The sequence below is a fragment of the Taeniopygia guttata genome, chromosome 2 (genome assembly GCF_048771995.1).
Source record: "Taeniopygia guttata chromosome 2, bTaeGut7.mat, whole genome shotgun sequence".
Lineage (NCBI taxonomy): Eukaryota > Metazoa > Chordata > Aves > Passeriformes > Estrildidae > Taeniopygia > Taeniopygia guttata.
In genome coordinates this window covers 125,339,100-125,366,369 of record NC_133026.1, presented here as the reverse complement: position 1 = coordinate 125,366,369, position 27,270 = coordinate 125,339,100, and the positions used below count along the sequence as shown (strand labels likewise).

At 35.5% G+C, this 27,270-nt stretch overlaps 1 long non-coding RNA gene across 1 annotated transcript; it reads left to right on the top strand.

Annotated features, from left to right (window-relative positions):
* Window positions 1-1,229: 1,229 nt before the first annotated feature.
* LOC140682447 (uncharacterized) lies at window positions 1,230-25,583 on the top strand. The gene is made up of 4 exons (XR_012054216.1): window positions 1,230-1,909; window positions 22,541-22,699; window positions 23,028-23,090; window positions 23,773-25,583. It is a non-coding gene; the product is annotated as an uncharacterized lncRNA (long non-coding RNA).
* The last annotated feature ends 1,687 nt before the right edge of the window (window positions 25,584-27,270 follow it).

The following is a 27,270-nucleotide window of genomic DNA, read 5'->3' as shown; positions in this document are numbered from 1 at the left end:
TAACCCAGGGGAAATAATGACGGGAAATAATGGCAGCATTTAGACATTTTGAAAAATCATGTGCTCAGACATGCAAACTGTATTTAGTTGGAAGTTCAATGGGGCCAAGAGTATTGGAGTTTGCTCCTCATACACCGGGTTTACAGTTTCAAGTCAGTCAGTTCTTGGCACTGCAGAGTTAACCCAGCTAAAGAAAAATGAGACAGATTAGCCCTGTTGGAAAATAGAAACAAAACATTTCCCTCCTCCACACAAACAATTTGGTTTTGTCTCCCAAGTCTGCGTACCAGCAATGCTCAGGACCTCCTAATGCAATAAATTTTCAGGAAAATTTTGTCAATGATGTTTCAAAAGTCAGAGAGACTTTTCAGGATACCTGACTGCCATCAGTGCTTACTTACTACCATGTGCCAATAACCACATTTTAACTTAAACCTGAATTTTTTTGTTGTTGGCATCCGTTTTGTTCCAGCATGTTTTGCCCAACAGCCCCTGTTTTTCACCTTTTCAAAGAAAAGTAATGGGGAGAGCTAATAATGATTGCTGTGTACACTGGGAGCAGCATGTAGGTTTAACCCACAGTGCTGTTATGTGTTGCATAAACAAGCCAGGTCTCACAGCAGCTGAGTTCAGGCTCCCCCAGCTGCAATCACAGCGGCTCAGAATGTGGCACACATCCAGCTGGGGGCAGTCCAAGGTTGTGCTCCCTGTGAGCTTCCAAAGCTTCAGACAGCAGAGCCAGTGCAGAAGTGGCTTTGCAATAAATCCTAAATTTAGTAAGGTCATGTTAATACTGCCTGGCAGGTGTAAATACCACCGCTGGTGATCCTTCAGCAGGAAAGTACTACCATGGGTCTAAAAATATTGATGGGACCATCACTTGAAGTATAATCACTCAGTAAAGTGGTCTAATGAAATCAGCGTAATTTTGAATGATTTCAGGAAACTGGAAAATCAGAATAAAGTCTTAAGCAATTTTATCTACTAAGGGATAAGGTGTCCTATAGTTTGATCTAGATTGATAGCCTGCATTTGGCAACATCAGAAAATCCTCAGTTCTCTGATTTTTGTTGAAAGAAAAGCTGAGGAAAAGAGACATCTTTAACAGCAATTTAAACATGATGCATATAGTTAGTTCATGCACTAAAATTTTATTCAAAAATATATATATATTCAATATCTATTGTTGCAGTCTATCAATATAATATTATTTCTTATAATGAGTGGCTTATATGGTTTCTTTCACACTTGTAGTGGGCGCGGTTTTATTAAATATTATTGGGGTTTATATGAATGATTTTATTTAGGTAGAGCTGTGGATTTGCTTTAACAAATTACCATGTGACAAAACACTATACTCTCACCTTCTACATTTGTGGAGTGCAAAGGCTGAGATATTTTTAAAATAATATTTTAGCAGTGAGCTAAACAAATATTGGTCATGTGCTTGGGAGGAGGAGTAATTTCAGGTTAAGCAACACTAACAACACAAAGCTCTTCAGATTTAAGTACAGAATTTAACCTTTGCTACTGCAAGTTTTCAAGAGACTTTGAACCAAAATGCATATATTACCTAACCACAAGAGGTCATCATAACACTGCTGCAAGCCACCTTACTCCAGTATTTTTTGCCTTCACTGAGAGAAACTTGGAAAGAAATAAACTAAAAAAAAAGTATTTTTTTGAATATGTTTTCAGCTAATCTAAAATTAATAATTAATCTGCTATATACTGATTATTTACTTAGAAGTTACGAACAAAATCTTTCCATGTTACCAATGTTTTGGCTATATCCACAGATATTCTCTGAACTTCCTCTATTATTTTTCTTTTTTTTAACACAGTAAACAGCTCTTAGCCACGAGGTTAATAGTGAAGAACAAATGACAAAGAATCAGCAGAAGAGTGAGTAAGTGGTATTATATATATCACTGGAATTTTGGCTAAATCACATGAATTCAAGATTACTCTTTTTTTTTTTTCATTAGAAGTATGTAAAGATACTATTTTTTCATATTGGAATATAATTTAGAAGTCTCTATCAGATCTCTGCTTAAGTTTTGCTTTAGCGTATGCAAAAACAAAACTTACTAAAGTCTTGCCTAAGCAATTGTTTGCAAGATAATTAGCATTATGAGTGACAGATTCACTCTTACCAGTACACACTGTTGCTTCAATGTATGGGCGAAAGAGATTTCTTAATTTGTGCTTATATTGACTCTTTTTCTTTGGCTGTTGGAGATGTTTTGATCTAATTTCGAATCCTGCCAGTGGAAAATGCTCCTTCCTTACTTGTAAATCAGAAGTGGTTTCAAAAACATAGCCTGTTTTTCCAGATGTTGCACACTCCCCCCTGCCAAAAAAAGGATAAGTTTTTCAGATTGGTTCAATAAAAATTATAAGATGTGCACTACTGAGATTAAAACTATTTTAATTTTCTAACACAACTTATTAATATCTAAACAGATTCAGATTATTTTGGAATGCTGTGTTTCTAGAGCATTTTTTTTCTTGCATATCTTTTTGCTGACATTTAAAGGCAATTACATCAAAACTCCCTAACATTTGTAAATTCTGTAATGTTCCAGTGTAAATTTCTGATGGGTGTGACGCATTCCTAAAAACCTTTCCAATATGTGACCTGTTGAAATACCTTATTTTCTGAAAAAAATAACAGGACAATTTTGACTGCAATATGTAAACTGAGATTCAGCCTTTCTCAGGTTCTGAGTACCTGAAACTCTTGTTTCATGTGCTCAGAGCATCACAAACAATTGGATACTGCATGAACCCTAGCACTCCATGGAGTGTTACAAGTATGCTGGTATGGATAACAGAAATATAGCTCAACCACAGAGAACACAATTACACTTATCTTGTTTCTGACCTTTGCTCAACTGCTCTCACCCATGAAGAAACAGTCCAAATGTAGTTAAATTTGTGACTGCTTAGAACTTAAAATGTATTAAATAAATAAATATCTTGTATTTTTATAAAATAGATTAATATTGAGAATGATAGACTATATGTGTACAGACACAATCCAGCAACCATGTTTTGTAGCTATTTTTAAATCATGAAAATGATGCATTCCCATGCAGATCATCTTGATAACTAAGCCCTCTTGTGCAGAAAAAATATTGTACCCAGCTGACACACCCTGTATTAACCTGCACCCTGACCAATTTACTCTGTCTTTGATGAGAGAATTTGCAGCAAATATGCACCCCTAACTTTCCTATCATGTGGTTAAGTTTTGACTGAATTTACATAACATGCGTCTTTTACAACTGTTCCTTGTTAGAAGTGTTTTTTTGATATTGGATTCACAAACATCACTCACTGATGTTATGAAATATCAAGGAGCTCCCTTCCCCCCTTCTTTGCTTTCAAAAGATAATCTAGCAGCTTTTTAGGTCAGCAAGCCTTTTGGTTTTTAGGTCTTTGTTCAAAGAATTACATGCCAGTGTAATAAAAAGGTCTTTATGAGAGACTTAGAGTGGTAAGTCTATGGAGAGAAGCCGGGATAAAATCATTATCAGTAGATATAAACCTAGAGAAAAGCAGATTTGAGCAAACTAACACAGATCTGGAATGCTTTCAGAAATGAAGATGGAAATTTACAAGGTTTCTACACTCTCTTACAAAATTGGGCAACTTTGTTCTGAATAATTTGTACTTGTGTTCACTGATATTCACATGAACTCTGCAGCCTCCTGTTCTGGCTAATTCTACTAAGGATGGCAAGATCCTGTGTTAACCTCAAATCTTTCTCTGCACAGTGTCAGTACTTCTTTTCAGTTATCTTAATTGTTCACCCTCGTGAGAAGAGTTCATGCAGACAAGCACCCTTTTCTCTTCTTCATGGATCAGTTACTCATTAACTGTCAGAAAAGTCACAATCAATAGCTAACATCTTTAGATTTCTTCAGGGATCCTGAAGCTTTATCCTTAATGCAATCTGGAAACAAAATAAGGATGATGAAACTTTGAGATAAAAAGTACAGGCAAGTCAATATGAAGTGCATGGGGTCCATTAATTTTCCATATTTGCAGCTCTCTGAGGACCACCATTCAAATGGTTTCATCATCATCTTACTGATTTCAAACACAGATTCAAATTCTGACAGCTTTTTTCTCAGATCAATAGGCCATTAATCAATTTTCAATTTCATCCGCTTCAGAAAACAGCCAGAAGATGTACATGGCTTCAAAATGTAGCATTCTGCTAGCATAACACTAACATGATTATAGGTTACATCCCAGTCCTTCTAATCTTCATTACAGTTCCGTTTCCCTCTTTGGACTTCTATGTCAAAAGGTTATGAGTAAAGTCTTAAAACTGGAATGTACTGAAAAATCAGAACTCTGTTTCAACAGGGAGATTAATGGAATTTAAGTCCAGGATTGATATATTTATTTGGCCCAATGAATTGGATAGATTCAGCTTCAGATTTAAGCCTGATGTGTTACAGGTTTTTCACTAGGTGGAGCAATTGCATTTTTTTAACATGCTATTCCTATTCTGAGCTCATGTACAAGAAGCTTGGAGTGTGCAAGGATATTCTGGACTAAATCTATATATATATTGTAAACGTGGCATTTAATTTATAAATATATTTTTTGTCAATTTGAATTTTTAAAAATTTCTGACAGGTGTTTTGCTAGCTCTGATACCTCTTAAGAATTATTGAAATGTAGAATTATTAATTTTACTTCTTTTTTTTTAAGCTTCAGATTAATGAATGTTTTATAGTTGCTGGATAAAGTAACACAGAAAACAGTCCAGATAACAACTTGGTACTTTTGGTTGTTGTTGTTGTTGTTTGTTTAATGCATGCTGTAAGAAAGAAAATAAAAATCTGACTCATAAGTTATCTAAATATTTGGTTAATTAAAATTCTCAAAAATTTTATTTTATATGAATGTACATTTTTGCAACTGCTTATTTACATTTTATGTTAAAATCTTTTTTCAAGATATATTGATTTAAAATATAAAAATACTTACATTAAGAAATAAATTAAGAAGACATTTAATGATATTCTAGCTTCTTAAGATCATTAAAGTAAGGTTTAGAATTTTTCAAGACATAATATTTTTGTTAGAGACCCTTCTCTTGATACCTGCATGAGTAATGATTCTTTATCAAAAGATTAATTCATGTTTTCTATGGGGTTATGTTATCAGAAGAAAGATTACATTATTTTACAATAAAATGTCAAGGTGATTGATTTTAAATTACTATTCAATTATATCTATTTTACTTTTTAATCCATACATTTTAGTTCATGGCTTCATTTGCTCCTATTATGGTATACCAGTTCTTTAGCTTCAGGCCAAGGATACCTGAACATGGGTTATTCTGATGATTTATGAAATAAATGTTAGTAATGACCACAATTAATTCATGAAATTAAAGCATTATATCAGATATTGACTCACATTGAGGAAGAAATAAAATCTGATAATGTGTTTATTTATCTTATTCCCTCCACACTTAACAGAATCAAAATAGTGTTTAATTATATAAAAACAGTGGAAAATAAATCACCATCAGATACACTAAAGACAGTTTAGGACTGCTGCTGGCAAGGCTGATAGAATAAAACCTAATTTTAGAAAGAAAGCACATAGAAATTATATTATGCTACATTTTAAAGAAGTGCCTTACTAACCATTTAAGCACTTTTGTTGATAGATTGCTCCATGACACACTGGAACCTCATTCATAAATTAACCTCAGTCTTTAGTAAAACAGCAGAGTTGATTTTAAACACTAATTATGATTTTTGAGATTTAGCTATAGAGTTCTTTGAGCCCCTTTTAAAATTTCGGGTTAAACAAACCCACACACCAGCCCTGCAGCACCGTGGGTGACTGAGCTGCCAGAGCACACCATCGCAAGGACTTAAACACTAGAAAAAATGCTATTCAGGATAATATTCAGGAATTCAAGTACTTGAGGTATTCAGGTATTCAAACACTATTCAGTTAGATAAAATTCTAAATATTACATTTTTCCACAAACCCAAATGAGCACCTGAATTGAGAGAAAGTTATTTCAGTCCTATATTTTCATTTTTATATTTTCTGATATATTTTGGTCAAAAACCAGAAAAAAAATAATAGCAGTAATGAACTAAATATTAGTAAGTGCACTAAATATTCTGACTCTGTCTCCTTTACTGAAAAATAGATGCTAAACCATCTTTAATTCCAGGGCCTGATTATTCATATGTAGGGGGATCCATGGGACAAGCAGAATAGACAACACTACAATTTTTTACCCCGTTTCTGGGCAGTAGGATCTGATTTAGCATGAGCAAGTACAGACATGGATTTCTGTGCCTCTAATGCTAGGAATATCAAATGCCAAACATCAAATTCAATGTCCAGAAGTTTTGCATCTCTAACTCCCTTAATCCCAGACCTGTTGTCCTGAAACAGTTTCAGACCCAGTGCATAAGAAAACTTGGTAACTTTTTACAGCCTTATAGAATGGGTGAATAAATGCCAGCTAACAAATCAGAGTTTTGCCTGACTTGAAGTAGAGAAATTCTGAAACTTGAAAGTACTTGTCTCTTTCTTAATATCATAATCCTCTTACTTGATTAAATTAGCTCATATTGGTACAACAATAGTAACTAAAAAGAAGTACAAAAGCCTCCAAATATTTTGAGAGTAAAGGATCTGTTCCTCATTATGAATAACTAGCACACTTCTTCTGCCTCATATAAAAGCTGATCAACCTCAGCCTCAGGCTTTATAAAAAAATATGATGATTGTATACAAGCGCTCATAAAAAACAAATGAAGGACTTGTTTGAAAATTGCACAGTGAAATGCCTGGTGAATCCTGTAACCTCTATATGCTATATTTATTATCTTGACCAAATTACATTTACAGCTGCTTGCCTTTGATTTTATGAACAAAACCAAATACAGAGAAGTTTTAAGCTGGTACTGTACATACAGTATATTCACTATGATCTGTACATGTGTGAACAAATCATTAGATATGGAAAGAATTCCAAACACAGAGAAAATAATTTACCAGGAAAAAGAAGATAGGTTGACCTTCTCACAACAAGAATTGCCTTAGCTTATACTTCTCTACAGCTTCTGCAACTGCAATTTTGGATAAGCTGCTGATTCCAAATGAGTCATATGAAGTGCGTCAATATGAAACGAGTGTAATCCAAAGGTGCTGCTGAACAGCAGCTTGAAATTGTCTTGAAATTAAAATTAAATTAATAGAGAATATGAAATTTTTCATTGGAGTTTGCGAAGTGGTACATTAGTTTTGTCCATGAATTTTGCCACTAGACTTTTGATTTAAGGAATTTAGTTTGACTATTCGCCAGATAATTTGGAAGTAATATTCACAACATAATACTTGTCAATGATTCAAAAATACTCAAGACTATAAAACGAGATACAATGCTAGAAATTATTATAGATTTTGAATTATTGTAATTTTTGCTTTGTTTTGTAAAAAATATCTTCTTAAGTAACATATTGCTTCAATACTTTTCTTCTTAGTTTATATTCTGTTGACCAACTTCCTTCTATATTGTGATATTTTATCCTTTAATGCCTGTAAAGATTCTGTAGAGCTGTCTTTCTGTTCCTGTGGTGGTTATATCACATCTGAGCAAGTTCATAATTGCTAACATTTTTAAAGACTCTTAAATAAGAGGGAATTTGTCCAACTTTGTCCAGGTTCTGTGTTGCCTGCCCACAGCTGCCAAAGACATTAGTCCTGTTCCTTTTTAAGCAAGTTTCCATGAGCATAATTATATACAGATTGACCTCCCTGCTAGGAGGTCAATTGATTTCATAACTCAGATTCAGTTGGACATATACAACATTAGTTAAATCTCAGAAGGCAACTTGACAGAATATCTGTAACTATAAAAATGTTTATTTGTGGTTGCTCTAAAATTCTGTGTATATTATGCTGCAGGACTTAGATTTTTAAATCATATTCATGAGATCTTTCAAGAGGCAGACTCTTTAAAATTATGCTTTTCTTCAAGTTTTTATGAATGACAGCTCTCAAGAAATGCACTAAATTGTTCAGGGAAGCATGATATTAGATAAAAAAACACCTTTTCATAAAGACACTTTTATCATTACTATATTTTAAATAAGTTACTTCATAATTTCATACTTTTGCTTTGAAATTAAAACAAAGAACTTATTTTCATTAAAGATACAAAAAAGTATTTTAAGGAATCCCTCTGAAGTCAGTGGGTTAGTGCACATATGTTACCTGTCAATTATTTGAACCTGATTACTTACATATTAAAATAGTGAATTTGTTGAACATAATTTTAAAATGTATTAAACAATTTAAAATTGAGCCATGGAATGTAAAGTTGAGGATTTAAAATTGAAAGGGGCTTGTAGGAATTTTGGGGGCAGAAAAACATTCCTTTTTGATGTGTCCTTTAGAAGAAGAAAACATAGACTAAACAGCTATGTCAGATGTCCTAATGAAGTGCAGAGAACCAAAAATTTGGGATAGATGAACTGGATCCCAATCCCAATAAATATTTTGCAATTCTAATCTATATAAAAAACCAAATTTTCCAAAATAATGATTCATTTTTCCATTTGACAAACTGAATCTGTAGGTGTTGAGAGCTATAAGCGTTAAATATCTTTGAAACTCAGATGCATGGAGGACTTTTCCTAGGCTAAAGGAGTCTGTAATGCCACTGGCTCCCAAATGACATTGGTGAGACCGGAGTCTTAATTTCCACTTGTCTCTGGAAAATGAGCCTCAGGGTGACTCAGATGAAATGACATTAAGTTAGTGGCCTTTTTCTGGAAACATTTTGTATATAGGTTTATGGTTATATCTCCCATCAAACAAAACTACAAATTGCTGAGTTAAACATAGACTGTATTCAGTCATCAGCATTTTTTATCACTGAAATTAGTGCTAGTAGTCTTGCCAGAAGTGCCACTAAGGATAAACATCAAAAAATGAGGTTAGAAGAAATGTTAATTTTCCTACGAATGCTGCATGTTTGAGAATCAGATTAATCATTTCCTGTTATGATGGCAGCACAGCCATTGTACAGAAGTCAAGCACACCCACAAGCTAACATCTGTGTGCAAACACACACACAAATAACATAGAATATTTCAGTGGAGGGAGTCTGAGCACGTCCTGCAGGACTAGCCCAGAAGTAAGAATTATTAATTTCTAGAGTCCTTGTTCCATTCCTATTCTTCTAGCTCTGGAGTTCATGTCACATTCTCACCCTTTCTCTTAAGAAGTAGCAAAATGTAGCATTCAGTTAGAAAAAATACCAGCAAGATTCTTAAGATTTTAATATTTGGATATTTTATTAAAATAAATTCTAGATTGTTTTGTTTTGTTTTGTTTAAGATTTTAGCTTTTATGGGAAAGTTATTTTTTGAAAGGGGATAAGTCCAGTTTAGTTGTGCAAAATTGTGTAGAATTGAAGAAAAATCTAAGATCAGGTATACCCAATCTTTGGTATCATTTGTGAATCAGCATATCTACTTTTTTTCCTTTTAGCATCCTGATTATTAGGCCAACATTTTCTTTGGGCAGAATATGGTTTATGTATATGCTTGTCCATTGGCTAAAACTGGGGCCAAATGGCTGTCTTATAAAATGAAATGCATTCAGATCTTAAAACTGCTGGTTTTGTGCCATGTTCTGATTACCACAGGAATATCTGAAAAATTGGGAGTTCTCTTTTATGCCCTTTTGGTATCTAGGGGTCCTTTTAGATTCCAATTTGTCTAATTAATGCTGGCTTTCCACAGTTGTGGTGTTTTAGTTTTTTGGGAGGGAGAGGGGGGGAAGAGTTGTTTTGTTGGTTTTTGTTTTTTGCTTTTAAGTAACACAAAATAAAGCCCTCATATCTTTTAGAATTACAGCTTTTAAAGGATGGCCAGCATATTTAAATATCTTCACATGGAAAGAACGAGTTTAGTGATATCTGACTTCTAAGATTTAAAGAGGTGGCATCAGTGAATACAGCTCAAACTCAGGTTTTGCCATTTGTTTCCTTATTCCTTCTCATAATCAGTAATGACTATGTTACTATTTACACTAAATTATACTTATATAAAATAAATTTCAATTAGCATCTGAAGTCTTCTTTTATGCCTTCTGAATGTTGATTGCTCTTTGGGACATCAATTTTCTGTTATTTAGAGAAGTGTATGACTGAAGTTTCAGTTTGCTCTATGAGTGAAATGAATCCTGTTTTAGGCTGCTTACATTACAAAGTAAAAGAAGAAAATATTTGTTAGAAGAATTGAAAATAAATCAAAATTAAATCAAAATCTATATACCTTGCTTCAGATTACAAGTTACAAACAATCTGATGCTATCTTCTGTGGACAGGAAGCTTAGAAATATATTCCACAGTCAGATTCTGGCACTGCTGGAAGACTGGGGAGAACAGATCTCATTCAGTTACAGTGTTCCTGGAGAGATAAAAATAATCATCTGAAATGTTATCTTTCCATTCCCAGAATTTGAAATTACTGCATTTCAGATTAAGTCAAATATATTTCAAATTAGCTTCTTAATTGTCTCAAACTGATTATGGTCCTAAATATTGTTCACACTCAATCATGCATTACAGTATAAGTTCATTAAAAATAAACAATTTTATTGCTTTAATTTATTGTAGTCACCAAACATGTTGATTCAGGAGAGCTGCTTAGGTGTAACCCTTTTGATCCAATGTAAAGTTTCTCTCTCCTTATTCTTCGCCTAGAAATCCTGTGACTTGTTGTGTGTGACTTGTCTTCAGAACTGTCTTTTAGGTAAACTTGTCACATAAACTTAGCTTCATTAACTCAAGCAAAAGAGAATTTTATTATTTCTTGCTGTCAACTATAACACTTAATGACAGGTATGGGGAAATATTGAGATAATTTCCCTATATGTTTATACATAGCCCTTAAATGGCAACTTTTTTTTCAAAGCTATGAGATAAAATACTTTGTAGGAAGTTAAAAGATCTTAATGAGGTCACATGGGAATAATTATCATATTTGTTGCATATGTAAGTCTTCCCACCTGTAACCAATTACATACTTTACCACCATCACTGGAGACATGCATTAGCAACCTGAGTAATTTCCATTAAACAGTAAATTTTGAAAATATCTGCAAAATATGAGGGTTGCAGTATTCTACTGGTTCTGGCTCTAATTGGCTGTTTCAGGCAGATGTGTCGGGGTTAATAATGCTTTCTATTGAAATTTCAACTTTCCGCTTTACAGCAGCTGTAGAGAAACCAAAACCAGACTCTTAGAGCTGCACAACAAAAGACAAGAAACAATGCTAGAAATTACAAGAGAAATTTTGTCTGTATATAAGGAAGAAAAAAAAGACAACAATTTAAAAGTGTAACAAAAATCACTGCAAAAGGGACCTTGACTGCAGCTGCCCGGCTCTGGCAATGTTTGTTCAGTATGATCTGACAAACAAAGAAGTACAGATGAACCTTCTTATGCAACTGCTGCTTAGCCTCACACTTTCTGTGACATTTGGTGGCTGGATACCAGAGGGTGACAGAGTCCCTGGGGACAATTAGCAATTGGTCTTAGCTAAGCAGAAAGTCAAAGAGATTTGCCTGGGGCTATGTGGTTAGCAAGGCCATTGACAGCTTATGTTTGCGCTCTAGGTTAGAAAGCAATAAATAATTAAGACAGTAGTCCCTGCTGGGTGGGTAGAGGGAAGCAGCATGAAAGGATGTACCAGCATGGCAAAAGCAGACTGAGACCTGGTTTGTGGGCATGTGATGAATGTGTGTGGCAGAACAGAGGTCTTGGAACAGAAAACCCTGGACAAATGCTACATCCCTCCTGTTAATAGTAACTTCAGAAATATATGGTTTTGTGTTTATCCTATCAAATTGGTGTGTAACACTATCCTTGGAGATTTTATAACCTCAGCTGAAGCAACTTGATCTAATGGTAGAATGGGTTCTGCTTTAAGCAAGGTTTCAGAATATATATTCTCCAGGATTGTCTTCAAACCTAAAGAATTCTGTGACATCATGACAACAACTTACAGCTAAAACCCCAAGAAACAAACATAGGGTTTTATTTATTAAATTATTTGGCTTTACTTTTTATACAATTTATAAATGTCAAAATCGTTTGATATACAAGTAAATGATGACTATTGTCACATTCTGACTGTCATATACCATGATGTACAGGGTTAAAAGTATAAAAAAATTACTAGTTTCTGTAAGTGTTAAGATGTTCTTCACTGAGGAAGATAATGAAATAATAAAATTAATATAATTTATATTAAATAATTTTAACCTTCAAAAGAATATTTTTAATACCTTTGGTTTCAGGCTAGTAGATAAATAAGCTTCACATACACTTCCAGTAGAATCAGGTATGTTCTGTGTGTGTCAGACCTAGAGCTTACAAACAAGTGACAGATGCTCAGTGAGTCCAGAGAAATCTGAGCCTGGGATGCAGAGCCATCAAAAGCTGATGGCTGTTCATCTGAGATTTTCAGCAAGTTTGTGGCACCATCAGAGAAAATCTTTCCAATCTGTAGTGTCAGGCTTTCCCAACAAACAAAGCCCTCTTTTTGTTATGCTTGGACAAAATTTTTAGACGGAACAAAAAAGGAACCATCTGAAGAAAACTAGTTGCTCATCCTTAATCTGCTTTTTTCACATTCTGGGAGTGAGTAAAAGTTCAGTGTTTGTATTCCCAATGAAAACTCAAACCCAACACTGTGCTTTGGACACACTGACCAAATGAGTACTGGCCAAGGCAATATCACATGATCTGTGCCAGAGCTTCCAGTAATACACAAATTTTTCTGAATTTTGGCATGGAGCTCAGATGTAGGCCTGCACATCCCTAACACAACCTTTAAAATCTTTTATCAATGAATTTTTCTGATTATTTTTATACAAATTTCAACTTCTTTGGTGGATTATGTAGAGTAACCTCTCCAGTGGAAGGAGCCCTAAAGAAATTATGAAATGCAACAGTCATACTGCTGCTATGTTTTGTGCTTTGTTTTCCCTTCTGCTAAACTTGCTATTTTGCTTCACAGTAGTAGTAGTCCTCTTTGTTTTATTTATATACAACAGTGAGATAAAAGACAGTGCATATCTGATAAGGAAGAAGAACTAGAAAAGGAAAAATAGGTGATTCCTGATTTTATTTTATTATGGCTGATCAGCGTACAAGCTAGGAAATGGGAGTATTATGGATGATAAAATTTTGATTTTAGGGCAACCTCTCTCCTTGTGAGGAGATCAGGAAACTTCAGAAGATGCTGTCCAGAAACTTGCCTGAATGACAATAAAAAAATGATGTGAAAGATCATCTCTGCAGATGAGGGTTTAAACCAACAATGCCCCTATGTTCCTTTAGTATCATGGTTTCCAAGGTTCCAAGCAGCTATGAATGACCTGGGACATTTTTTAGTAACTGTTTGCCACCTTGCATCTCCTGCAATGACATTATGGTGAAAAAAAGAAAAAAAAAAAAGCCATGTCTGGTGTAATAGTATTTCTAAATAGCCTATGAACCACTTGCAGCATAACCATAATACCTTTAGTGAAACTATGAAGAGGGAAGGGATTAAAAGGAAATTCCAATTTCCAGTGGTTGCATCATCCTGAAGAGAAAGAGCTTAAGAGTCATACAGTTTAGACAGAAATGCTGACTGTCAGTATTTCAAAGTGTAACTGACAAAGTGACACTTTTTAAGTGTCTTACTTTCAGATGTTTATCTTAACTTTGACCTTTCTATGACTTAATAGTGCTTTTAATGTTTTGTTCACATTCCCATGGGTTTTTTATGGTACCCAGTTATTTACTCAAAATGCCAGCCTCCCACACTACCCTGCCCTACAGCTTAGGTTACAATAGGATTGTGTTTTGCATTAAAGATTCTTTTAAGTCAATTTTCTAAAATCCCTGAAGATAAATTCATTTCCACCACCATTCAGTTAAGAGAGTCTGAATAACTAGGGCAAGTGACTGGTTAGGAAACAAGAGTTAGCTTAGACCCTGTGCCCATTAATACTTAGCAAACCAAAATGTCACGTAGCTGGTGAAGTTTCAAGTAAACAGCCTGAGTCAATATTAAGTCTATTTTAAAAGTCTCTATTGTTGGGTTAGCTACTTTACAGCAAAATTACCAATTTCTAGTCCCAATTATGCTCAAATACTGACAACATTGCTGCCTGTGAGATAAAAGTGTCTTGTTATTAGAAGATCTATTCACTGTGAATGATTTAATTTTCTGCCCTTGAAATCATCTTAAATTAAGTTGTTCATAAGAAAGTGACTGCAGACAGAGGGTTATTATTTAGGCAAGCCTCTATGAATAAAAATTCAATACCCAGACTCTCATTTGTCTGCCTAAAAATGTTGTTATATTTTAGGTTCATTTCATTTTGAAAAGTTTGATGGTAACAGAGAAGGACAGTCTTCACTGGAGCTTGTCTGGTGTAGGGAGGTCCAATGCCCATCTTCTTCATCTAGCCCAACAGAGAAAAATGTTAAATCCTACTGAACAATGGCAATATTGAGCTTCTGTGCAGAGAGACTTTAAATAGGGCCTTCAAAAATTTTTAATGAAAGTGCCTCATGCCTGACCGGTGTTCAACTGCTTTTCAAGACCTTCATCAACATATATCTGATTTTGGTTCCTATATGTTCTTTTTCTGTTGGGTCAAGAAAACCTTTAGAATGGATGCAGATGGTTCTGCACAGGCAAGTGCTGAACTCAGCTTTTCAGAAATGGACATCCCTGGAAGCAGAAAGGGTGATTTCAAAGAGTGTTTTCTAAGTTGTACACGAAGCAGTGGCAGCAAACTTGTATCTGCTGGTGAAAACCATTGTTCTGCTAAGGGATAGTTTTGGGAAAATGAAGTTGAGACTAGAGCTGTGCGGGCACTAGTTCTGCAGCCACATGTCAACTTATCAGGAAACCTGAACTTTATTCATTTTGTTGTATAAAGGCAACCATGCAAAGTTTTGCGTTACTGTTACAGCTAGAAATCAATAGCTGAAGGCTAATTCTTCCCAGATCCATTGTGTGTGCTTGGTCTATTTGTGATGAAATATCATTTTGCTGCTAAAGGAGAGGAAGAAAAAAAAACAAATGCCACAGAACACTTTCAAATGTCACTTATTTGAGAACATTAGAAATGAGGGGATTATAATAATAACCCATATTTCATATCTTATACAAAAAATATAGTTTGGAAAGCCCAGATGAAATTAATACTTATGACATACATTATGTGGCAGCATATATTTAGGCAGAAGAGATACACATAGAACAGCAAGAACTTTTGGCTGTTTTTTTACACACTTGACCCGTTAAACATAGTAGAAATTATTAATAATAACACTTCCATGTTTAGTCATCTTCAAGCAACAGACTTCTTTCTCTAAGCTTCTAGAATTCTACAAAAGGGTAGATTGCTGCCTGAGTCAGAACAGTAGGAAGTTAGTGCTAACATTGTATAGCTTGCTGCTGAAAACAGAGGAAGGGGTCAATGTCATTGACAATTTGTCATCAGTTTGAGTTGTGTTAAAACCTATGGCACTGAATTTATTTTTTTTTACAAATAATTCAAGTAATTCAAAATATTCCCAAGAAACATTCAAGTCATTCAAAATATTCCCATTGAAAATATGCCTAATAAAAAATGCTCTTCCTACATAATGCTGTTAGCAAATTCAAAATATTGTCTGGCATTAGGATGTTGATGTACCTTTTGCATGTTAAAGAATGCGTGGCTATGTTTTTTCCACATTTGAGATAGTCAATGTACATCTACTTAATGGCAATGCTATATTTCCTATGACTTCTTTTAAGAGGCATTTTGAATCTTTCAGGATTGTCCTTCTATTAATCTATTTCTAGTAAACATTACTGAGACATCATCAGTTTGCTGGGTTTTTTAATTGAACAGAAGCTTGCAAACAAGTAATATATTGTTTAAAACAGAAAACAAGAACATTCATTCTTAGTGTGGGCATCAGCTTAGGAAGTTTCACCAAATTTCCTTCATTCATCTGTGCTGGCACACCCAAGCAGATCCTGAGTGGGTATGTACGTGCTGCTCATCACACAGGGATGCCGTGCAGTATCTGGGTCTCGGGACATGTGACTCCAGTGAGCACTGTACGGGTCAGTTGATGTTTAATTTCTGTTTCACTAATAATCATAAAGAATGCCATAGGCGCTTTTAATGGGCAGCAGCAAAACAGGGGCTTTTGAAGTATACCTCTCAAATCTGAATGAAAACGTCTGATAAATCAATTTTGCTATCTCAAATGTTGGCTTGGCTTTCCTGTGTTTTCCTAGTGGCATTCCTCTATGCTTCCAATAACATGGCAATTTCTATAGAGAGTGTGTGTGTGCAGGCAGACAGCTCCTGATGGCACTTTGCTTTTGTCCATTCAACACAAAGAGGGATGTATTACTCTACTGAATACAAAGGACTAATTCTACTAAATCAGCTTATGTGCTCATTAGTGGACATAGCAGTTTGCAAAATTTAATCAACAAAGATTTGTAATCATCTTTGCTAAATAGTAGCAATTCTTAATTTTCTTTATTATAATCCATTTTCTATCTGTCTAACTGCTACAAATGTAGTTTATAGAATAGATTGTTTTCTTTGTGATTAGCTTAATGTGAAGGACACAGTGACAGTTCTTTTGAATAACTTTTCAAAGTAATTTCTTTGCATTTGGGTGCATAAAGTTTTTTATCATAATTCAATAGCATTCTTTTTACAAGCACAATATATGAGTTTAGGGACATGAAGATATACATATATTTGATACATTATCCTCATTTAAGAATATTAATGCTAATATTAACAGTTGACTTATTAAGTGTGAAGAGAAAGCAGACATGACAATAAAATAATTACAACATCTCTAGTCCAACTCACTCATTGGCAAACTAGGATTCATGACACACTGATTCCAATTACTGCCTAATGTACAAACTAAATTTTATAAAAGGGCTCTTCTAGTAAAAGTGAGAAAACTACTAAATATGTTGCTATGCAGAACACCAGTGATCCCAGCTCTGTAAAAAACAAAGTACTTCAGATATTTTGAATATTTGAAAAAAATCCAGATTGCAAGTGTTTAAAAACTGCACCTAAGACATGGTGCATTAGATAAGCAAGGTATCTTGGGATGGAGAAAAGTTGAAAACATAAATGTACTTGCAGTGCACTCTTAAGTTGAAGACTTTTAACTTTGTGAATTGCAAAGTCCTCAAGGTGAGTTAGTACACTGTACATATTCCATTTTGGGGAAAAAAAAAAAAAAAAGGTTGCTTGGATCAGAAATGGAGCTTCTAAATAAGCTTTAGAATGGAATCCCAGACACATTGCAGAATACAAGCTCCTCACCAAGATTTGCCAGATTTCACTGTCTACAGGATGGTGCTGCACTCATGCTGTCCTGTGAGTGTCTGGCTTTGCAAAATGATGTCTATACATATGCACATTTTTAATATTTATTGGTTTTCATTACTAATGTAGCTTAGAGTAAACACCTTTGAAACTGCAATGACTGATGATAAAATTTTTTACTGACTTTTGAATATGTGATGTTTTTAATATAGTCTGTTATCTGTCAGTTTGGTTTTTTTTTTGTCATTCAAAAAATGACATGTTAAGTCATATTTCCTAAAATATTTTCCAGCAATATGGCTTCATGTTCTTGCTTGTCTGATCACTCATTTCCAAGTAAAAAAAATAAATCACTTTCATTAGAACAAGGCCCCCAGTGTAAGCAGTAGGTTTAGTAATTGTACCTAAGGGTTCAGTGGTACAAGTTATGCCTCAAAGCAGAGAGCACAGATGTGCAGAATTAATGAAGCTTGCACCTGGACATTGGCAGTTCCCAAATGTACATGAATATCTAAATCCATATCCAAATCCTTTTTATAAAAATAATGTTATCAAAATTCTTTCACCTCCTACATCATGTTTACATTAACTGTGATAAAAGCCCTTCATTTACAGAACAGGTTTTAGGGCATACTGATATTGCTGCAACAGAAGACCTTGGCATAATCCCAGCTCCAGTTTCTTCCTGCTGATTATTTCCCATACTTGTCTGAACATAGCAGGCTATAGTTTTCCACTCTGGAAACATTACTGCAACTTCCATATTTTCTTCAGAAAATACCTTGTGGTTAAATTAGTATAAGAGTTGAAGACCTTCTCTGTGCCCTTTCCTTGATAGGAAACATTATTTCACTATAGAAATATATTTTTACCATAAGGATTTTAAGTGTGTTCATAATATTTTTATTTATTTATTCATTATTTGTTATTTACTAATTATTTCCTTTTAGAATATTATATGTTCATACCTGTTCAGAATTTGATTTAGTGTCCTTTTTACAGTGAAACAAATCAACTAAACGTGAATTAAAAGTTAAATAAAACTAGGCTACTGCTGAAAGTATTTTCAAACCTCAGCTACAATGTCTGAACACTTATTGTTCAAATTTGAGTAACTGGATTAACTGACAACTGACAATAGTATGAGTGAGCAGTCAAAGAGTATTTTTTAAGCCTAAATTCATTTACATTTCTTCTGTTGAGATGCAAACTGACTAAGAATTTCCAAAGCATTTGTGGTGTTTTGATCAGTGGTTTTACTCGATATTAGTAATTCTGAATTCTTGGGTAAATCTGTACCTCTCTTCTTTCTGGACTAGAAACTCTGATCATATTCATTGTGCAAAGCCAGCACCAAGATTTGCTGCTGTGGGAAGGGCAGCATGAAGATCCTGGGGAATACTTTAAACCCAAACTTATTTAGTGAATCTAAAGCATAAAATATGGGGGAAGGAAGAAAAATACTCTGAATTTGCCTTAACCTCTCATCCTACACAAGTCTAACCAGATACTTGTGGTTAGTATGAAATCATGGAGTGTGCAGCACCACTTCCATTTTTTAGTTATTGGAAATTTTATGCATTTAAATAAAATGCATTCCAAGGCTTGCTGATACATCTGCTACAGACAAATTTTATTCAGTAAGTATACATCTTCCAGTTCTGACTTCACACTGTTAAGCAAAGGATCACATAGAAGGGATCCAGTAAGATGGAAAGTCATGGGTATGTAAGTTTATCCTGTGGTTTTATGTTTCACTGCATTCTAAAAAATGGAAAAGCTAAGCAAGTCATTGAAGTTTTAGCATGCAGTATTAATATTTTAATGTGTAATTTCCACTAATTGCAATGTATTTAGTAAAGTAGCAAATTTCATTAATAACATTAATAACATGCATTGCTTCCTGTGAGAATTATTTTACACACATAATATGGAGTCCTTATAATGTGAATAAGAATGTGTAGTCTGTGCTCCTATTTATTCAATAGAGAAAGAAAGAACCTTATTTAACTATCACAAGAATGTCCAATATGTCATATTAAGTACTTAAAATTTCAAAATAATATACTTTTACATTTCATAGGTTATAATACAGTCACTCACCAGATATTAAATTTTTAGGAAGGGAAAAATTTTGCTGGATTATTTCAAAATGTACACTTATTGAGGTCTGGATCCCCTCAGAATTTTGGAAGAATTCACAGAAAGCTGAAAAGGGAGCATATCAGATTTTAACTTTTTTGGGAGAAAAGAATATGAAGAATGAAGTGTAACAAAGAGTATGATTTTTTTGTAAAATATTGTGATTGTTTTGATATATGAGTTACTATCCTTCTTTCAGTACACTTTATTGAAAAATTATGCCCAAATCATGAGTGTTACATCATGAATGGAAAATTCAATTCCCTAGTCTTGTTGATCCACCCCTGGAAGTGTTCAAGACCAGGCTGGATAGGGCTTAGAGAAATTTAGTCCAGTGGAAGATATCTCTGCCATGGTGTGTGGTGGGTGGAACTAGGTGATCTCTAAGGCCCCTTCCAACCCAAACCATTCTGTGACTCTATTGCTTAAGGAGGAGTATCCTGCATAGCGGTGCACACGCACAAATCCCACTGGGTGCTGCACCACTTCTGTTGTCACCGCTGCTACCCCAGGGGACTGGCTGGAAGGGCAGCCAGGCTGAGTCTGTTTGTAAGGAGCCAGACTGAGAGGACCTGGGGGGACCTCACAGGGAAAAGCTGCTCCTGCCTGGATGGGATTGCAGGCAGGGGAAGACACAGGCTTCCATGAGCATGACTCTCTGCTGCTCTGCATTTTTGCTCATATTTCAAACTTAGGTAGAATGCTTTTGCTTAGACTGAATGGCAGTGAAAAATGGTAGAAAGATAGCTAAATTACAGTATTTAATAACATTTCAATAATTATTAACATTCTGCAGAAAGGCTTTTGTCCAGATAATTTTTTGTTCAAAGGAGATAATTCATCTGAATCAAATTTTTTACTCAGAGCTCTGTCTGTAATCAGTAGTACATCATCTCAGTCACAGGGTGAGCTTTTATCACAATGAAGACAAAATGAAGTCATAAAAATTCTTGGAGAAAAAATTCTTGAGTATGATTCATAATGGCAGTAGGTGGAATGAGCCAAGCTGCAGAATATGGTGCTAAGCAGTTCTGTCCATGTTGGGCAACAACTGCAGTGGTGGCACTGATGACAAATTTTTTTGGTTTTCTTTTTGTTTTCTTGGTAGTTTTTTTTGTTTGTTTTTTGGTGGTTTTTTTTGTTGTTGGTCTTGTGATTTTTTTACCATTAATTTCTTCTTCATCAGTGTAAAAAAGACAACATTCTGATGGCACACTTGTATTTCTGTGCTTGAGCCCTATTAATGTAATAGGATGTTGCAGGAACATTCTCATTTTTATATCTCGGTCACGAGTTCCTGAACAAGTACAAGAAGAAATCAGAATGCTAAATGTAGCATGTTTGATGTAAAACATCTAGCAAGATGCTCAGGAACTTGTATTCTCCATTTGCTGCTGAAACAGGGGCTGTTCAGACCAGCCACAATAGCCCTGTTGTGCTGTGAAATTCTCTCACACTGTATTTGTATTTTGAATCAATATCTGCCCTGTAGCCAAGGCTACTGTGACGCACCACCAAGGGCCATGGAGAAGCAAAATCTCATGGCTGAAGTTGGTTAGAAACTGGATAGATTTGTGGTGCATCACCTGCCATGGGATATAATCAACATGATATGCGTGTCCATAAAAGAAAATTAGGGATGAAAATGTGAGGTGTAAGAGTAAGGCATGGCTAGGAAGGATAGGACTAACCACATTGCTAGATTTGATTTGTTTTGTCTTTCAGAAGTGTCTTTTTTTCTACTCATGTTTTTTTCCCAACATTCTCTTCATCTTCTGTTTTTGTCCCTTTCCTCCTAGGAGACTCCCAAAACTACCTGAGGCTTTGCTGCTGTCAGTGTGCCATTGCTGAGCCTCTCAGGATATAGTTCCTCCTTCAGCAACAGAAACAAGAGTCTGTGTTCAGGATAACATCTCCTTCTTGCTATCACTGTGATACTGCACAGTGATAGCCGCTGCACATTTGACTGCCAGAGTTCCAGGGTGGGCCCCTAAGCAGTTCTATTGCTCTTCCAGTCTTGGGACCATGAGACCCAAAGAAACCCAAATTCTTGAAAACTTTTTATGCATGTTTCTGCCTTCTCAGGAGACAGAGCTGTGGTTTTTAGTATAATCATTGAAATATGTTTCCAACAGGGTTTTATTTTGTATTGAACATGGACTCAATAAACGCTGTATTGCTTTACATGCTGGGATATTCAAAATAATCCTCAGTAACTTTTCAATGTGACATTTCAATTCAGGACTTATATTTTTTGGAAAGCAGAAGCAGATTTCTCTGGAGGTAGAGTGTTACATATTATAAGAGTTTGGGAGAGATTTTTTTTTATACTCACAGAACATGTGGTGCAAAACCATTCAGCAGCTTTTCAAAAATACGAGGATAATTTTATTCTTTTTTCATCAGTTGTTGGAAGAACATCTCATTCACTTCTACAGTAATTTCATACCAATCTTTCCTAATCACTGATGTTCTCTTTCTCCATTTAACATGTTTTCTACCAAATTTTTTACCTGAGGATGCAGATGGAGGAATTATGCAAAAAGATTATTCTTAGTTGTGTACCTCAATAGAGTGTGAGGCAGAAAGCAGGAATATGTAAAATCTTTGTGTCTTTGAGCATGACTGAATGAAGACTGTCACTCGAACCGTTCTAAAGAATTGCTTTAATAAAACGTGTGGATGTTAAAAATGACCAGGTTTTGGCCAGATAAATCTCTGACTTTTAAATCTAGTTTTCAGGTATAATAATTTCTTTTTCGTTTTTAAAAAGTACCAATGAATAGCAGTAGGGATTTTAATCTGGTGAGTTTGGTTTTTGTTTTGGTTTTTTTTTTTTTTTTCTGTTGAAAAGCAATGGGATTCTGTATTATATGAGGAATACTGTTGGGTTGGTCTTTTGGGGTTTTTTTTGTGAGGGGTGCATCTTTTTCTTTTTTTTTAATTTAATAGCATCATTTTACTCAAGAAGTTAGATACATGTAGACAGCCATGTATCTTCATCTGAAGCCAGGAGAACAAAGTTACAACCCTAATCCATCCAAAAGGCTTTAGGATTCAAGCAGCTGTAAAACCTTTGGGATACTGGGAGAAAAAACCTGACAAAGACTGGTATGTTTTAACCATGGGAAGGGAATGACAGTGGCATTAGCTCACCTCTTAGTGACATGATTTTAGAAATGCGTTTTTGTAATTGGCCTGGGTTTTCAATACTGTGGGATATGTTATGTGTAATTTTGTTGGTCTACAGTGCCTGAAGACACATATCAAAATAGGCCAGATACTTTTGTCCCTTTGAATAAAGGGAGTCTGTAGTTTTTCAAAGATGAATTTTGGTCTTGCACAAGCTGGGCCTGGAAACTAGCATGAGGAAAGTCATTAAGTACACTGTTCTCCAAGATCTAATAATATATTTTTGTTCCTGTCGGCTGTGGCACAGTTGTTCCCAGTCCTAGAGTTGTGTGATTCCAGAACAACCCACTGTGGCAATGCAGAAAATGCAGTGAGTATTCTTTCCTTTAACAGTGAGGAAAAGCATTTGCAAACAAAAATAAATATTTAAAAAAAAAAAAAAACACCTTATTCTCCTCCATATTTCATGAACTTCCTTCCAAATCTTTCTCAGTCAGCATTTGTAGTGATCTCATTCTCAAATCCAAACTCTGAAATGGTATAATAATAATAATAATAATAATAATAATAATAATAATAATAGTAATTAAGTGTACTTCCAGAAATACCTTTTTTATATAACTACCTGCTTTTTAGTTTCATTTTTAGTCCATTTATGAATTTTGACAAAATAATCACTTTTTTTGAGCCTACAAACAGTGTAATGAACAATTTCCTACATTCATCAACATGCTAGGAACTTTTATGCAAAAGATTGTAGAGATATGTGATTTGACTTATCAGGTATTAGGAGAAAGTTCTTCATGTGTTGAGAGCTACAAAGTGTTTTACAGCTGTAAAAAATACCCTGCAGATAGGACACAAAAATTACTTTACACTTAATTGAGATTTGAAGTTCATGTTGAGACTTCAGCGACTTCTATTGAATCATGATTTTAAAGGGTTAGGATTTTCTCTGAGGGTTAGAACCAGCTCATATTGAAGTTAGATACACCAATGATAGGTTAATGATTATTGGATGCTTAAGCTAAAGTTAATTGTTATATTATCAGCTTATTTGTAGAAGGAAGTGGAGCAAGTGAACCATAATAGGAACATACTGAGACCAGTAGAACAGTGCCCAGCACCTGGACCCTGTGTCAATCCATCATGGATCAGGGGACCTTGGATCGTGCCAGAGGGTCACAGAGACCTGACGAAGACCTTCCTGACTTCATCCCTGGGACCACTGACCCAATTGGAGACCACCGACCCAATTCAAGAGAAGAACTGCGCAACCTCATTTTAATACAAAGTGGGGATGGGAGGTGCTGGGGCTGTGCATATGCATCATTTTGGGAAATAAATAGAAGGCAAAAATCCTTGTATGGTGTGATCATGCATTTCGGGGACGATCCCCACGGTGCTGCCTGCCAGCGTAATAAACATACCACTGTCTAACTTTGACTAGTTAGAGAGTCTTTGTCTGTGATTTTGGTTTTAATGGTTCACTATAAATTAAAAATGTCTTTTCTTTTGCCACAAAGCAAATGAAAATAATCTATCAGTTTAAATCATTATTGGTTTAGTTCTTTGAGAAAAGAAAAAAAGTCTCCAACTTGCATTCAGATTAAACTATATATTTAAAAATAATTTGTTTCCTTTACTCTCCGTTGCAAACTTTAACCACATTAAATTTACTTTTCAAGCTAGGCTATTGAGTGAAATGTTGAGTACATAAAACATTAAAAAACATGGGGGGAGTAGTGGTGAAATCTACACAGTCCAACCTCTAATGAGGACACAGACTGAATTTTCCATAATTTAGTAAGGTCTCCTTCAGTAGTGGGTATCAGATAGATAATGCTTTAATTCTGTAATTTGTTGTAGCCATCACCTAAACTTCAGACCTTTTCTCATGGGGCTTATCTATTGTATGTGCTGCTCCATTTAGCTGAAAGCGTGATTACAAGTTAAACTAGACAAAATGCCTAAAAGTATTGTACCCTCAGTTGGAATCTCCTGCCCCTTCAGTGAGCAAATACTGAAACTCAGCTAAAAGACAGTAAATGACTGAGTGTCTGCTCCCAAAATGATGCAGATCAAGTTCACTTCAAACACTATGAGAAAAATAACCTGAACTGACTGACAGTGGTGCCTGAAGAATAAGTAACATTTTTAACAGGATGTGAAGTCTTGATTGAATTCAGCCAGGATGTCCAAAGACAACAGATGTAATTTGGAGAACATCATTATTTTAGTTTCTGTGTCTGGCCTGTTTCCAAGAAAGTATGCAGTGTGTGAATTATGTAAAATATCATATGGTGGGTTAAAATGAGAAAAAGATGAACTTTTTTGGAACAGCCTGCACAATGTATTCAAGACTTCAAAGTTTTATCCTGTGGACCATCCTATGTTCCTTCTAACTGAGTATACATATGCTCCCATAAGAAAAGTAATCTATTACTTTTGAATTTCACCAAATTTTGGAGAAAGATCTAAGCAGCAGCTGATTTTTCTCTGCATATGAAAAAATAAAAAAAATCTTATTACTTTGCTCCATCCAGTCAGTCCTTTCCAAATGCTTTATGTCCCATAATAAATAAACACATTCCATTTAGCAACTAATTGTCAATTATATCTGAGACTTAGTATGTTTAAAGCCACTAAAAATAAATCTTTGATAAAGCACAAGTACATTTTTTTTTAATTTTAGTCTGTTTCAACACTTTCATGTCTAATTTGGAGTCCTAAAGTTCCTTTATTAGGTCCTGCAGCAATGCTTCACCCAGAAACTTTTCCTCTGTTTCTACTTTTGCATCCCTCTCTTCTCATTATCATCCTTAGGAATTGGAAAGACCAGATTTCCAGGAGCTGGGAAAGACCAGTGTAAAAGCAGTGGTTTAGTGCACCACTACCTAGTCTTCACAAAATATGCAGGCAATACATCTTCTATTTTAGGAGATACTAGTTCATCCTGGATTAAGATGAAAAGCATTTTTGGACAGATTTAGGATGTCAGTACAGTAGCAGAAATAGAACAAAACCAATTGCAGATATAGCTACTCTGATGGAACTGGGACAGCCATACCAGGATAACTGCTCTGGAGTTCAAGGGGATACAAGCTAAGGTTTTTTTATCTGCTGTGCAGAAATGGGGTCTGAAAGTTACCAGAGGTAAGGAGTGTGATAGCAATAGGAATAAGGAAACAGATGTAGAAACCAGATTTATATCCATAATTTTAATGCTTGACAACTGATTTAAATTGAACCATGTTAAGGAAGTGCATATGAAATTTTTTCCAGTATGCCAAGGCCAAAAAAAAAAGACAGTGAATGATCTAGGTATGTATGCATATACAAAATAGAACGAAATGTATCCATTAGTTGCTTTTAAGCCATAGGCATGATGTACCAGAGGATGAAAAATGTCAGTGCTGCTGAAGTGCTTTTCACCAAAGGCAAAATAGCTTATTGCTTCTACAAAGGCAGGGCTTGGCATTGAGACTGGTCACATTTAATGCCTTTATCAATGATCTGGATGAGGCAATGAAGTGCACCCTTCAATAAGTTGGTAGATGATACCAAGATGGGTGGGAGTGTTGACCTGCTGGAGGGCAGGAAGGCTCTGCAGGGGGGTCTGGGCAGGCTGGATCCATTGGCTAAGGCCACTTGTGTGAGGTTCAGCAAGGCAAAGTGCCAGGTCCTGCATTTGGGTCACAGCAACCCCAAACAGTACCACAGGCTGAGGAAGAATGGCTGGAAAGTTGCTCAGCAGAAAAGGACCTGGGAGGTGTTGGTCAGCAGTGGCTGAACATGAGCCAGGAGTGAGCCCAGGTGGCCAAGAAGGCCAATGGCATCCTGGCCTGTGTCAAAAAGAGTGATCAGCAGGACCAAGGCAGTGATCGTCCCCCTGTACTCGACACTGATGAGTCTGAACCTTGAATCCTGTGCTCAGTTCTGGGCCCCTCACTTCAGGAATGACAATTGAGGTGCTCGAGTATGTCCAGAGAAGGGCAACAGAGCTGGTGAAGGTCTGAAGCACAAGGTATATGAGGAGTGAGGAGTTGCTGAGGGAGCTGGGGGTGTTGAGCCCAGAGTAAGCTGAGTCTCAGGGGGTCCTTATCATTCCCTACCAGTACCTGAAAGGCAGTGGTAGCCAGGCAGAGCTCAGCCTCTTCTCCCAGATAAATGGCAATGGGACAACAGGGTATGGCCAGCCTGCGCCAGGGGACAGGCTGGACATCAGGAAGAATTTCTTCATGCAAAGTGTTGTCAAGAATTGAAACGGGCTGCCTAGGGAGGTGACTGAGTCACAACGCCTGGAAGTGCTTGAGAAATGACTGGACATGGCAGCTTATGCGATGTTCTAGTTGATATGGTAGTGTCTTGTCAAAGGTTAGACTTGATCTTGCAGGTCTTTTCCAACCTGAATTTTCCTAAACGACTCTGTGATTCTAAAAATTAAGGGAGAGAATGTTATTTTCTTCCCCCAAGATCCTAGTCTTTCCCATAATGGCCTGATAAGGAAGATGCCAAGGCTTCTTTCACTCCTCCAGTCATGGTGCATT